The sequence below is a fragment of the Lontra canadensis genome, unplaced genomic scaffold, assembly GCF_010015895.1.
Source record: "Lontra canadensis isolate GAN:19392208 unplaced genomic scaffold, GSC_riverotter_1.0 scaffold24, whole genome shotgun sequence".
In the NCBI taxonomy this organism is placed as follows: domain Eukaryota; kingdom Metazoa; phylum Chordata; class Mammalia; order Carnivora; family Mustelidae; genus Lontra; species Lontra canadensis.
The window spans coordinates 19,833,476-19,848,172 of NW_022631018.1; the positions used below are offsets into that span (position 1 = coordinate 19,833,476).

The following is a 14,697-nucleotide window of genomic DNA, read 5'->3' on the forward strand; positions in this document are numbered from 1 at the left end:
TTACCTATTGTGGGGCTTGGTTCCACAACCCTGAGATCATGACCCAAGCCAAAAATCAAGAACTGGACACCCAACCAACTAAGCCACCCAGGTGCCCCGTGTTTTGTTTCTCGGGATTTTTTTTTTAAGATTTTGTTCACTTACCTCCTTTATTTTTTTTTTAAGATTTTATTTATGTATTTGACAGACAGAGATCACAAGAGACAGGCAGAGAGAGAGGAGAAAGCAGGCTCCCCATGAAGCAGGGAGCCTGATGTGGGACTCAATTTCAGGACTCTGGGATCATAACCTGAGCCGAACACAGAGGCTTTAACCCACTGAGCCACCCAGGCACCCCATCACTCACCTCCTTTAAAAAACAAGCTCAAGGGTGCCTGAGTGGCTCAGTTGGTTAAGCGTCTTACTCTTGGTTTCAGCTCAGGTCATGATCTCAGGGTCGTGAGATCCAGCCCCACATCAGGCCCCAGGCTCAGTGGGGAGCCTCTTAGGTTTCTCTTCCTCTCCCTCTCCTCTTGCTCTCTCTCTCTGATTAAATATTTTTTAAAAAATAAAAAAAAAATGAGCTCAAACATGGGGATAATCAATAACTTCTACAAAACAGATAAAATTAAATGAGTTGAAAAATAACAAGCAGTAAAAAATGTATGAGAAAAAAATTACCTGGCTTGGAAAACAAATGCACTCATTTTAGAGGGTCTTGAAATATGATTATATTTCATGGATCACAAGGAATAATGCAAACTTAATAACAATGTATTAACTATTTGACCATCCAGATGTGTCATCATACTAAAAACCGATTTGAAAATATGCTCTATTATTTGATAAGCCCTCTTAGTAATTTCATTATGTTAGAAGAGCCCATCCAAAACAGCTGCATCCTGGGGCACGTGGGGGACTCAGTCAGTTAAGCATTTGCCTTCAGCTCAAGTCATGATCCCAGGGTCCTGGGATCGAGCCCTGCATCAGGCTTCCTGCTCAGCAGGGAGTCTGCTTCTTCCTCTCCCACTTTCCCTGATTGTGCTCTCTCTCCGAGTCAAATAAATAAATAAAATATTAAAAAAAAAAAAAAAAACAGGGGCACCTGGGTGGCTCAGGGGGTTAAGCCTCTGCCTTTGGCTCAGGTCATCATGATCTCAGAGTCCTGGGATAGAGCCCCACATTGGGCTCTCTGCTCAGCAGGGAGCCTGATTCCCCCTCTCTCTCTGCTTGCCTCTCTACTTGTGATCATCTCTCCCTGTCAAATAAATAAATAAAATCTTAAAAAAAAAACCAAACAAATAGCTGAGTTAATATTTCCCCCTGTTAATATTCTCACAGAGTTATCTATGCCTGTACAGTATTCCGTAGTCAAGAACATGACTGATTAAGACTTTGGAGTCAGACCTAAGTTTGAAGGTTCTGCCATTTCTTCATCATGTGACTTGGAAGGTCTTTTAACTTGCCTATACTTCAGTTCCCACCTCTATACATGGAGTCTCTTTCACAGGTTACTGTGAGGTAAAGAACATGGCTGATTCCACTTTTTTCACAAAAGTTCTCCCGGTGGCTGGTTATATGAGCTCAACAAATTTTTTTTAAAGGTTTTATTTATATATTTCAGAAAGAGAGGACAAGCAGGGGGAGCAGCAGAGGGAGAGGGAGAAGCTGACTCCCTGCTGAGCAAGGTGCCCAACGTGGGACCATGAGATCAGGACATGAGCCCAAGGCAGACAGACGCCTCACCAACTCAGCCACTCAGGTGTCCCAGCTCAAAAAGCTTATATTACATCAAAGAATAAATGAATTAAAGGATTTAACACATAGTAAGCTCTTTTAAAAATATTCAAAGAAATTTTAAATAAATATGTAACAGCTAACCTAGATAGCAGAGGTCTTCGTTTCAGTGAGATTAAATAAATTCCCTAAGGTCACACAGTTAAATGCAGACACTCAGACATCCTATACCAATTGTTTCTCATTACTTAAATCTCCTCCCTCCTTGGGGCTTCCAATTCTCAGATTTTCACAACTTCTTTATTCTCAACACTTCCTTCTTTCCATCTAGGTGGGCATTTTTCAAAGACCAGGAATTATAAGTGCTACCCTCTCTACCATGGTTCCTATTTCTGGGGACCCTGGAACCTTTTCCCTATAAAAATGTACAAATTTACACATACACACAGATTTTGGTATAATTTTAGGGTATTTACAGATAACTCAACCCTCTTCCTCACAGGCTTACTTAAAGTACCTTAATACTGGCTCCTGCAAACAAAAAATGGTTTGTATCATTATCATGATTATAATCTATGCCTATCAAAATATTACCTAACAAGTTCCTACTTAAATACCATTTCTACTAAAAACTTTCTTTGATTACTTCATGGACTGTGAGAAATGCTTTTCTTCTCTGAATTTTTTAAGGGTCTGTGAATGTACTACTCATGTGATTTTACAGGCAGAAAGAACCTTAGATTTTCCACTCAACGTAACATGTTTAATGACATTCACATAACATGTATTACATAGCATGGTCACTTTATAATATCATATCTCCAAGGCAATAAAGAAAGTACCCAGAGAGTAAGGACTATACCTGCTACAGCTTCAATGTAACATTCCCTAAGGATACAGGAATGATTTTTTTAAAATGAGTGAAAGAATGGCTAATTCTGAGTTAAAACTGAACTACTATTCACTATTTTTCAAAGACTCATGAGGCCCTGAAAGTCTCTTTGAGCATTTTAGAATTTCCAGAATCTTTTCCTCATTCAGTATGAATCAGCACCATGGAGCAAAATCTTTTCCTGCACAATCTCTGTTGGATCTTTTTACGAGCCATCTCCTCCCATTCTGGGCTAATCGGTTATTGAGAGTAGCTCTGGATAAGAGTCTTGAGAGTATGTTATTGTTCCCTGGACTTCATTTTAGCAAGAAGTTTAATACCACAAAAATATTATATTTTCAGTCTCCCAAAACCTAGTCTAGCTTTTGTGATAAGATTTTCTATTTCCTTTTGAACAGCTTTCAACTACACATTGTGCTTCTTAGTTTACAAAATTGTGACTGTCTTCCATTCTGTAATATAATATTTCCTTTCAAATGAGAGTTGAGTTTTCTGGCCAGACAAAAATTTATCACTTATTAAGAAACTATAGGGGCACCTGGGTGGCTCAGTGGGTTAAGCCTCTGCCTTCAGCTCAGGTCATGATCTCAGGGTCCGAGGATCGAGCCCCACATTGGGCTCTCTGCTCAGCGGGAAGCCTGCTTCCCCTCTCTCTCTCTGCCTGCCTCTCTGCCTGCTTGTGATCTCTGTCTGTCAAATAAATAAATAAAATCTTAAAAAGAAATAAAGAAAGGAAGAAACTATAGGGGACATGAAGTGTTAAGCCAGCATTCATAATCTTGAAGAACTTACCCAAACTAGAAAAAGAAGACAAAGTTGTGAAAATTAAGCAAAAGATTTAATAAGATTTCAAGATAGAAAATACTGTCATAGGTAATTGACAAATAAATGGAGTACCTTGTCCTCTGAGGGTTTAGCAAAGGGAAGAGTCTTTAGGCTGGAGTGGTCTGTAAAGGATTTCTGGAAAGAGCTGAGTCTGAGTAGATTTAGGGGGATAGACAGAATTGGGCAAATACCAAGAAGAGAAAAGAGAACATTAAAAATTTTCTATAAACAGGGGCACCCAGGTGACTCAGTCAGTTAAGCATCTGCCTTCAGCTCGGGACATGATCTCGGGGTCCTGGGATGGGGTCCCATATCAGGCTCCCTGCTCAGTGGGCATCTACTTCTCCCTTTCCCTTTGTCCCTCCTCACTGCTTGTGCTTTCTCTCTCTCTCTTTCTCTCTTTCTTTCTCTCTCTCTCTCCAATAAAATCTTTTTTTTTTTTTTGGTGCCGAAACCCGGGAACAAATAAAATCATTTTTTAAAAATGATAACAGAAGTACCAAAGTGGAAAGCCAAATGAGAATTGGGAGCAAACCAGCTGGGCAAATAATAACAAAACATCCAATTAAAAAATATCTATGGAATGAATGCAAACATAAAGCACTTATAGAGAAGTACAAGAGACAGAATGCACCTCTCTTTCTAGATAAATATTAAATGAGATGTTGCACATAGAGCAATTGCACAGTGTCCATTCCACACTAGGCATATAAAGAATGTAAACTATCGGGAGGGAGGATGGCAGCAGAGTAGGAGAACCTTAGGCTTGCCTTGTTCCATGAATACAACTAGATAACTATCAAATCATCCTAAATACCCCAGAAATCAATCTGAAGACTGGCAGAATAACTCTATAACTAAAGGTATAAAGCAGAGGCCACACTGAAGAAGGTAGGAAATGTGGAAACCCAGTGTGGGAGAGAACTGGACTGTGGCTGTGACTATGGGGAGGGAGCTACAGTCACAGAGAAGGGCAAGAGACAGACCAGCACACAGGGGAGGCGATGGGGAAAACAAATCCTCATAGCAATTGGCTTGGAAAGCAAGAGGACCTGAATTTCGTGAGTTCTTGCAACCGGTGGGGCTTAAAGCTTGGAGTTTTAAAGGTCAGCACGCTTGGCTCTGGGAGAGCTCAGAGGACATTGGGGCTGCTCTTGGGAAAAAGGCAGGGCAAACAGCCCAGGGACATAACAAGTGTGGGAACAGTGATCTGAAGAGCACCAAAGCACACAGTGGGGAGGTCATTTACTCTTCTCAGAGCATGTCCCAGAGAGGCAGCATTCACAGAGAGACTCCTCTGGGAACAAAGAAACCGGCAGGTACCATTTACTTCCCTGAACTCTCAGCACCACAGAGTGACCTGTGGAAACAAACACAGCACTAACAACAGCTACCTAACTTGCTTACACCAAGCTCCATCCCCTCACTCCAGAAGAACTGTCCCTTCCAGTCACACTTGCCTCAGTCCCAGGGAGACAGTCCCCTCCCCCCAGAAGACTAATCAAACCCCTGCCCACACCACATCCCAACCCACGAGTTTTGCAGGACCTCAGTTCTGGCATCGGTGGTGATAGCTCTCATTTCACAAGCAGACCAGAACACACCTAGTTAAGACTCACCACATCCAGGCCAGGGACAAAACACTGCCCACAACAAGGAAGAGAGCTTGCAGACAACTGGCCTGAAGGATAAAGTGACCAGGACACAACAGCAGAGTGCATACAGCACACTTTGGTGACACCCACCAGGTCTGGGGAACAGGGAACACTACTGCAGGGCACTACAGGACTGCTCAAGAACAAGAGACAGAGCTGACTTTCCCAACACAGAGAAACAGACATAGAGCCTTAGATAAAATGAGAAGACCAAAGAATTTGTTCCAAATGAAAGAACAGGACAAGGTCACAGCTGGACATCTAGGCAAAACAGATACAAGTAACATGCCTGATGGAGAATTTAAAGCAATGATTATAGGGATACTCCCTGGACTCAAGAAAAGAATGGAGGACGTCAGTGAGACTATTAACACAGAGATAAGGAATAACATAGCAGAGATAAAGGACTCAAAAAATGAAATGAGAAACACACTTAATTATTGAAAGAAAAGCAGGCTAGAAGAAGCAGAGGAATGCATTAATGACCTAGAAGACAGAGTAATGGAAAGTAATCGAGCTGAACAAAAGAGAGAAAAAAGCATTATTCCAAACAAGAATAGACTTAGGGAACTCAGTGACTTCATCAAATGTAAAAATTATAGGAGTCCCAGAAGAAGAAAATATAGATAAGGAAGCAGAAAATTTACTTGAAGAGATAATAGGTGAAAACTTCCATAAATCTAGGGAAAGAAATAGACACAGAAATCACAGAGAACCCCAAACAAAACAGATTCACACCAGGACATATTGTAATTAAAATATCCATCAAAATATAATGATGTTACATATATTAAGAGCAACAAGAAAAACAAAGACAGTTACATACAAAGGAAACCCCATAAAACCATCAAGAAGGTTTTTCGGCAGAAACTTCCCAAGCCAGAAGGGAGAGGAATGATATATTCAAAGTGCTGAATGGGCAAAACCTGCATCCAAGAATGCTCTATCCAGGAAGGCGATCATTCAGAATAGGAGAGACAAACAAAAACTAAATGAGTTCAAGAACACTAAACCAGCCTGGCAAAAAATATTAAAGGGGACTCTTGAGTGGAAAGGGAAGACCAAAAATGACAGTATGAAGGTAAGAAACACAAAAGCAGTAAAAATAAATATTTCTGTAAAAAATCAGCAAAGGAAATCACAAAAGGATGTAAAGTATGACACCATATACTTAAAATATGGGGAAGAGAGGAGAAAAGAATGGGTTCAAACTTAAACGACCATCAACTTAATATAGACTGTTATATACAGAGGAGGTTACATACAAACCTACCATAAATCAAACTCCACGACTAAATATGCAAAGAATAAAAGACAAAGATATCTAAATATATCACTAAAGAAAACCAGCAAACCATGAAAGAGAGAAAGACAAGAAAGTATCAGAGGAAATCTTCAGAAACAACCACAAAACAAGTAATACAACAGCAACAAATATATATCTATCAATAATTACTTTGAATGTAAATGGACTAACCACTCCCATCAAAAGACAGACTGACAGAATGGATAAACAAGATTCATCTACCAGGCACCCCAGGATACAGCTGTTTTGGATGGGCTCTTCTAACATAATGAAATTACTAAGAGGTCTTATCAAATAATAGAGCATATTTTCAAATCAGTTTTCAGTATGATGAAGCATCTGGATGGTCAAATAGTTAATCCATTGTTACCGAGATTTCAGTCTACCAATCCATCCCACTATGCATTCCCCCACTCCATATCCTTTTCCTCATCTCCCCTTCCATGAAAAAATAACCATTATCCTTCATTTTGTTTTTAGGTTTTTCCTTTGCTATATTGATTTATTTCATAGGCATGTACCTCTAAACTTGGTTTAGTTTTGCTCGTTTCTGAGCTTTATAAAAATGAAGTCACTTCCCTTGGACTTGCTTATCCATTCAACTCTGCACTTATGAGACTCATTCCTGCTAATGCACAGAGGCTCAATGCACGAGTTATACTTCCACATAACATTTCATCATGAGAATTAATTAGAAAACATAATTTTAGAAATACATAATTTACAATATTAACAGGTACCTAGAAATACCTGGAAATAAACCTAACAAAAAATATGTCAGGTAGGTATATCTACCTGATTTTACTTTCTAAAAATTTCTCGCCTCCCCTCAAATCCCAACCACCAGTGTCAAGTAAGGGAAGCCCTCATCACCTCTCACCTGGGCAGCTTACTCCACAGCTGCGCCCTGAGTCTTGCTCCATTCAGTCCACTTTCCCCATCTTCCTCACTGCAATCCACCCAATATGACTATACCATCCCCTTGCTCCAATACCTTTCAAAGTTCTCTTTTGTCCACAACCTCCTCATGTACGCCACCCCCATCTCTCACTCAAGAATCACTAGACTCTCCAGCAACTTCAGTGTGCTTCTCATCTCCAAGCTTTTATTCCAATCCACTTCCCACCCCTTTCCTTTGTTCTTCCAAACACACAGACATTTCCACACACACTTACATGCGTACCTGCACAAAATACGTACACATACACATCCTTTCACCCAGCTAGCTTCTATTCATTCAGATTCAGCTTAAGCATCTCCTCAACAAAAGTTTTTCGATTGATGCTACCCATGCCCCTCACCTCAGGTATCTCTCCTCTAAAATCTCCCATTAGACATAGCTATGATTATTGCTGTGATTGTGGTTATGATCGTAGCTTTCTCACTTTATTGGCCAAATTTGCTATTTAAGTCTCTGACTCCCTTTCTGGTCTTTGGGTTCCTAAAGGTCCAAGGCTAACTCATCTTCATCTCTGCTTCCTCTATATCTGCCACATTGACTGAAATAAAAAATGCATTGAGTATATACTGAAAATCCTAGTTCTTTCATAATTGTTCTCTGTAAAAATTGTTCTCTGTGGAAGTTAGGATCTTATTTTAGAACATTGTCTTCTTTTTGAAGTGATCAGATGCACCATGTTTTATAAATGAATATTGGCCAAATTTTCTGGAGTACTGCTGTACATAGCTTCCATGCCTTTAAGCAGTTCATTACCAAATGCATTCATGCAAATAATACATTTATGGTAACTTCTCCCTGGCTAAGAGATAACACTTATGCAGCAAATCACCTATCCAAAAGAGTGTAAAAACCTAGAGTCTATCCAACTAGAAGGACAAAGTTGGAGGTTGTTATTACATAGTAGTATTAACCATATATGTACTTCAAATTGTTATTTTAACACACTGAGCCACATGTCTAAAAAGATAATATCAATTTAAGCTGTTCCAACAGCTTGTGTCAAACTGTGGTGACATTTTATTAGTAAGCTAAATATCCCTAATTAAAACCAAACTGCTTAGCACCAAATTACTATAATTCATTAATTCTCTGCGGAGAACATATTTTTAGCTATCTCAAAAAAAATTGCATAACAAAGTGTTGCCCCAGTTTCCTCAACTGTAGTCATGCTACTTGAAATGCCACAATATGAGAATATGTTCTCATTAAAAAATCATCCTTCTTCCAGTGGTGTTTTCCACTAGGGTGGTTTAGAATTTTCTGGACTCATTATCAAGGACTAAAGCTCCCCTTGTAGAAATGAGCAAGCACTCTAATTGAAATAGAAGGTGAACAGATATAAAATGTCACTGCCCCCAGAGGGAACTGAATTTCAACAGTGAGAATACTAAGCAGCGAAGTGATTTAAGAACATTAAGACTGACAGTCACTTTGCTATCTTAAGAAGATTTCAAGGAATAATATGAGGCACCCAGAAATCAAAGAAGGTTATGAAATGTATGAGGAGCAACAAGGTCCTTTGCTACTTTTCAAAAGGTTCCAGACCCTGTTCTGACAAGTACTGCTTTCCCCCATGATTTAGGCAAAATAAAATGGTAAGCTTACTACCCAGAGGAGGAACTACACAAGCTGGGGGGAAAAATCATAACCCAAAATTCTCAACAGGCTGAAGTCATCAGTGAAACTTAACAAAAGAAATATATTATCATAATAAATATAAGTCCTGCTCTTAAATCAGTACACAAGTAGAGAATCCAGGCATGTACAAAAAAGAAGAGTTGGAAATTATAGTGGATGGCAAGTTCAATATAAACCAATAATAAAATATCCTTACCAGAAACTAGTGTGACCTAAGACTACATTAAATGCAGTTTAGTGTCCAGAACACGAGGGACAGCTGTCCCTCAGAATGATGTGCTGTGTAGACCACACAGGTAGCCCTTGCAGTTCTGGAAACCATGCTTTAATGTGTTTACTGAAAAACTGGAATATATGAAAAAGGATAAATAACCACAATAGGGAAGAAACTCAACCCCACATCCAAAACTCCCCTAAAGAAAATTAAAACCAAAGGTTAATAAGGAGTCAATGTTTTTTATTCTGAACACATTTCTTTCAGAGCTGAGCCTTCTGGACTTCATTCCTGGCTATTAGCATTCCTCTGGTTAAAAAGTGTTTAAATGAGCTCAGAAAAATGAAAATGCAGCAAGGTACTATAAATAAAAAGAGAGTTGAGCCTAGGGTATACTGAATGCTTCTCTAAGTTCTCATCTATTTAAAGCTCAGATAAATGGCTTCACTGAAAGTGTAAGAAGATTTGCCTATACTTCTAAAACCATAAATAATTATCATATTGAAGGTGTGAAAATGGCACATAAATATAAAGAGAGAAATAACAGCCAAGTTTGTGACCTGTAGATAATAGCAAATATTACATTCAACTATGAGATAACATTCGAAAGAAATACATCTTCTGGAACTAGATATGAGTGTGAGGGCATAAATATGTTATTCCTCTAGATATCTGCATCTAATACAAACTAAGTAAGCAGACTCTCTCTTATCGGGCGATTTTTATTTATAGCTAAAATTTGAATGTTTTAAAGTTTCGAAGTTCTTCTCTCCAAAAAAAGGGCTACTTTTTTTTAAGATTGTATTTATTTATTTGACACAGAGAGCGAGTGAGAGAGAAAGCAGGCAGGGGAGCAGCAGAGGGAGAGGGAGAAGCAGACTTCCTGCTGAGCTGGTACCAGACACAGGCTCCATCCCAGGACCCTGGGATCATGACCTGAGCCGGAGGCAGAAGCTGAACCAGCTGAGCCACCCAGGCGCCCCCAAAGAAGGACTATTATTGAATGCCTAGAATCAAGTCATTTCTTACCAAAAGCCATGATACAATAACTACGTCTATGAACAAAGTAAATAAAACAAGTGAAAAGAATAATGTTTTATTGACTATATTGAGTATAAAATCAGTGCTATTAATGATGATAAATACAAATTATAGCTCCCTAAGAGAAAAGAATCATCATTTTAAAATGTAGATGTATTATTATTACAGTTGTAGAAATTTCTTTGCCTTCTATGGCGGCAGCAAATAAACAACCAAATAATTCTTTTGATAATTCACATTGTAAAGTAACTCTCCTCAAAACAGCCAATAAATTTACTGGTCTATCCATTGAACTTGCCTGTTCTAAATTTCATGTCATTAAGTTGTTGCAGAATACCCACTTGTAATGTAGTTTCACCCACTAAAGTTTATATTGGATCTCACAGGATCTCAAATTCAGTGGAGACGGAGAAGGACCCATTAATCCATCCAAGGAGCAGTCATACAATTGTCTACCATTTTGCAGGAGTTACACTTAGGTGCTCGGCTATCACTGTAATGGCCTCTGCCTTCAAGAAGCTTACGGATTAACTGGGTGATGGACATTAAGGAAGTCATGTGATGTGATGAGCCATGCATATTACATAAGACTGATGAGTCACTGACCTCTACCTCTGAAACTAATGTTATATGTTAATTAATTGAACTTAAGTAAAAATAAATACATAAGTAAGTAAATAAATACAAAGTAGCTAGTACTGATTGCTAGATAAGACAATCAGATAACCACCAAGTTACAGAACAAAGTGATGGGTGTTATTAGAGAAGTCGATGCAAAGTGCTATGGAACATAAGGAAAAGCACAATGAAAGGAAGGAGGATGTTGGACAAGGCTTGGAGAAGACGTGGCGCCTGCCTGAAACCTTTCTCACAAGACAACAGAAGTGCATCAAGAAGAGAGAATGACTGAAGGAATTCCACATGGAACGAAGAGCCTAGAAATGCCAGGGTCACTGCTGCCGAAATAGAGGGTGGAGTGAACACCACACACCAAAAAAAATGAGACTGGACAGATGAAATCAAACTTTGAAGGATTTGGGGAAAAAGAATAATATTCAAGAACCTAAGCAATCCTAAATCCTAAATTTATTTCTATTTTAGGTAAAACTGCTGCCCACTGCCTTGTCAACACCTCTTCACTCGAGCTTGCGTTACAGTGAGAGCTCCCAATAGGATTCCTAGAAGGTTTTCCTAACATGTGGTATTTCCCTGCTCAGAGATCTATGATGGCTCCCTGTCTCTCACCACAGAATTCCAAACTCCTCTGCCAAGTGTTCTAAGTTCTCTCTAACCAGCCCTTGCCCTGGTGAAGGTACCAACCAAACGAGCCCCATCACCAAAGTGGAAAAGAGGTCTTCTCACTGGGTCCTGCGTATCCCACTCTCAAGACCTAACTTCAAATCTGACTCTCCACCTTGATCATCGCCCTGTCTGCCCTCTGTGCTTCTCAAGTTCACATCACTCCGGGGCCTCCACTACAGCTTCTCCAACTACTCAAACCGACATCAATCTCTCCTTTCCTTGAGCTCTTTCTGCACTCAAAGTCACAAGGGCACAGCTTCTCACTAAATTGTCAATTCCGCCCTGTGCCTCCCCAGGACAGGAGCTTGTGGCTTTTACTTCAACCAGATGCCCATCAAGCCTTGCAAGTGCTGCACACACTGGACAAGACGTAGGCGGTAAAGGAATCAAATCGACAAATAGTTTTGGCTGGCATGGGGAGCAGAGAACACAGTTTTTAGTTTTTTAAAAAGCATGAAAATCTTGGGGCACCTGGGTGGTTCAATTGGTTAAGCGTTTGTTGATTTCAGCTCAGGTCATGATCTCAGGGTAGGATCAAGCCCCACATCCATGGAGCTTGTTTAAGATTCTCTTTCTCCCTCTGCCCCTCCCCCTCTTCTAAAACATATTAAAATAAAATAAAATAAAATGCATGAAACTCTTGATTCTTATATACTAAATTTTAGAGCATATCACATTTTCCACTGTTTTAACATTGTCTTTCTAGTTAAACATAACCATCAATATCACCAAAGCCATTCCTGTATGGTACACCATGAAAAGAGAGACCTTTCTGAGTAAAGAATGCACAATCCAGTAATGAAAGAATAAGAGAAGCCTTTGACTTCCTACTACCTAGGGAGTCACTGTGTCAGCTTATAGTACTATGTTTCGGATACCATATATCTGTCAAAGAAGAGAAAAACCAAAGACCAAATATGCTATAAACTGGCCAAGTCCATACGCTAAATCAGCAATACCATTTACTTACACTGAGTTTTGCTGCCTGAGCAGAAAATCTGCCTCTTCAGACATATGATTATTCAGAAATCTATTTCTTCACAAATAAATTAAAACTTTAGAGCATGAGAATGCTTTTGCCAAACATAAGCACACTACAGGGAAGGAAAATCCGTGTAGATGACAAATTGGGCTTTTATAATGCAAAGCACTGCATGTAAAATATTTCAACATCTGGTTTCTATTTTAATACTTTACCATTTGATAACCAAGTAGGCACCAAGTCCTACATTTATCAAAGAGGTCGAGATATGAGATCCACAGTAGTTCCCTGCCTTGAGATCAATATGTGAGTTTTATGAAAGTTACCATCATGTTTTAAGTGGTACAGGAGGGAACATCAGTCACCAGGATCATTACAACTGATAAAGAAACCACCAAGTCTCATTATCTGAACTAAGGACTCAGCAAATATGAAGTTAGTAGAGTTTACAATACCTTAAAGAGAATTTAATTCTAGGTGAGTGTGTATGTGATTAGCACACTGAGTTAACTAACACCTTTGGGAAATGGAGAGCACAAAAATTAAATCATGAGCAGGATGGCACGGCACATCTTCATTCCCCCACCACCCCACCACTTCATTCCATCACCACCAAATATGAAGCAGTTTCTGCATTTAACTAAGTCCCAACTTCAGCGCAATTAGGTAGATGGACAAATGGTATTTTTAACAGTTTTACTGAGGTGTAATTAATACACAATTGTATACTCAGGGTTTTCCAATGAAAAAGAATGAGTAGGGAGGGTGAGTGGGTGGATGGATGGATGGATGGATAGACACAGAGATATTTATGTGTATATACAGGTATATAGAGATTTATTATAACTGATTGTTTCACATGATTATGGTGGCTAAGAAGTCCCTCAATCTGCCATCTACGATCTGGGACTCAGGAAAACCAGTAATGTAATTCCATTTAAGCCTGAAAAACCATGGCGGAGAGGGTAGCATGTAACTGATAGTGTAAGACGCCATCTGAATCCAAAGGCTTGATAACAAGAAGCACCAATATCCAAGGGCAAAAGACGGATGTTTCAGCTGAACCAGAGAAAGCAAATCCACCCTTTCTCTTCCATTCATTCAGTCATTCATTTAAATTCAGGCCTTCAGGGCACTTGGGTGGCTCAGTCGTTAAGCATCTGCCTTCAGCTCAGGTCATGATCCTGGGGTCCTAGGATCGAGTCCTGCATCGGCCTTGCTGCTCAGTGAGAAGCCTGCTTCTCTCTCTCCCTCTGACCCCCACTCATGCTTGCTCTCTCTAGTGTTCTGTCTCTCAAATAAATATATAAAATCTAAAAAAAAAAAAAAAATTCAGGCCTTCAAGAGCTTGGATGATGCCCACAAGCACTTGTGAGGGTGATTTTCTTTACTCAGTCTATCAATTCAAATGCCAATCTCTTCTGAAGACACTCTCATAGACGCACCCTAAAATAATGTTCTACCAGTTCTCTGGGCGTTCCTTAGCACATAAAATTGACTATCACAACAATAAAATACACATACTTAAAACACACAGTGCGATGTTTTGACACTGGCACACCCCTGGGAACCCATCACTATGATCAAGAACATACCCGTCACTACCGAGAAGTCTCCATGTGCCGCTATGGAATCCTTTCCTCCTGCCACTCTCCACCCTCCCTCCAAAACACTGATGTGCTTTCTGCCACTACAGATTAGTTTCCGTTTTCTAGAAATTTAAATGAATTTGATACGTGCTCCTTTTGTCTGTTTTTTTCACTCTGCATAATTCTTCTGAAGTTCATCCATGTCGTTTGTGCCTTTTATAACTACGCTGTATTCCATTGCATGAAGGCTCCATGATGTGTTTACCCATTCCGCCCACTGATGACCACAAGCACTGTTTCCAGTTTTTGATTATTTGTGCACACCTCTCTGAGAAGACAAATGCACCAAATTCTCTTGGGTAAATCCCTGAGAGTAGATTGGCTAGTTACATGATAGGTATACGTTCAATTTTTTAAGAAAGTTCCAAAAGTGATGTGCCACTTTACATTTGACGTCAGCAGTGTATGAGCATTCTAGTTCCTCTATATCCTAGTCAACACTTTGTACAGCCAATCTTTCTGATTTTAGACGTTCTAATAAGTATATTAATTATCTTGTTGTGGTTTTAATTTGCA

At 39.5% G+C, this 14,697-nt stretch overlaps 1 protein-coding gene across 6 annotated transcripts in view; it reads right to left on the minus strand.

Annotated features, from left to right (window-relative positions):
* The window catches only part of DNM3 (dynamin 3), a 516,334-nt gene that overhangs the window by 395,719 nt on the left and 105,918 nt on the right, over positions 1 to 14,697 (minus strand). The window lies entirely within an intron of this gene.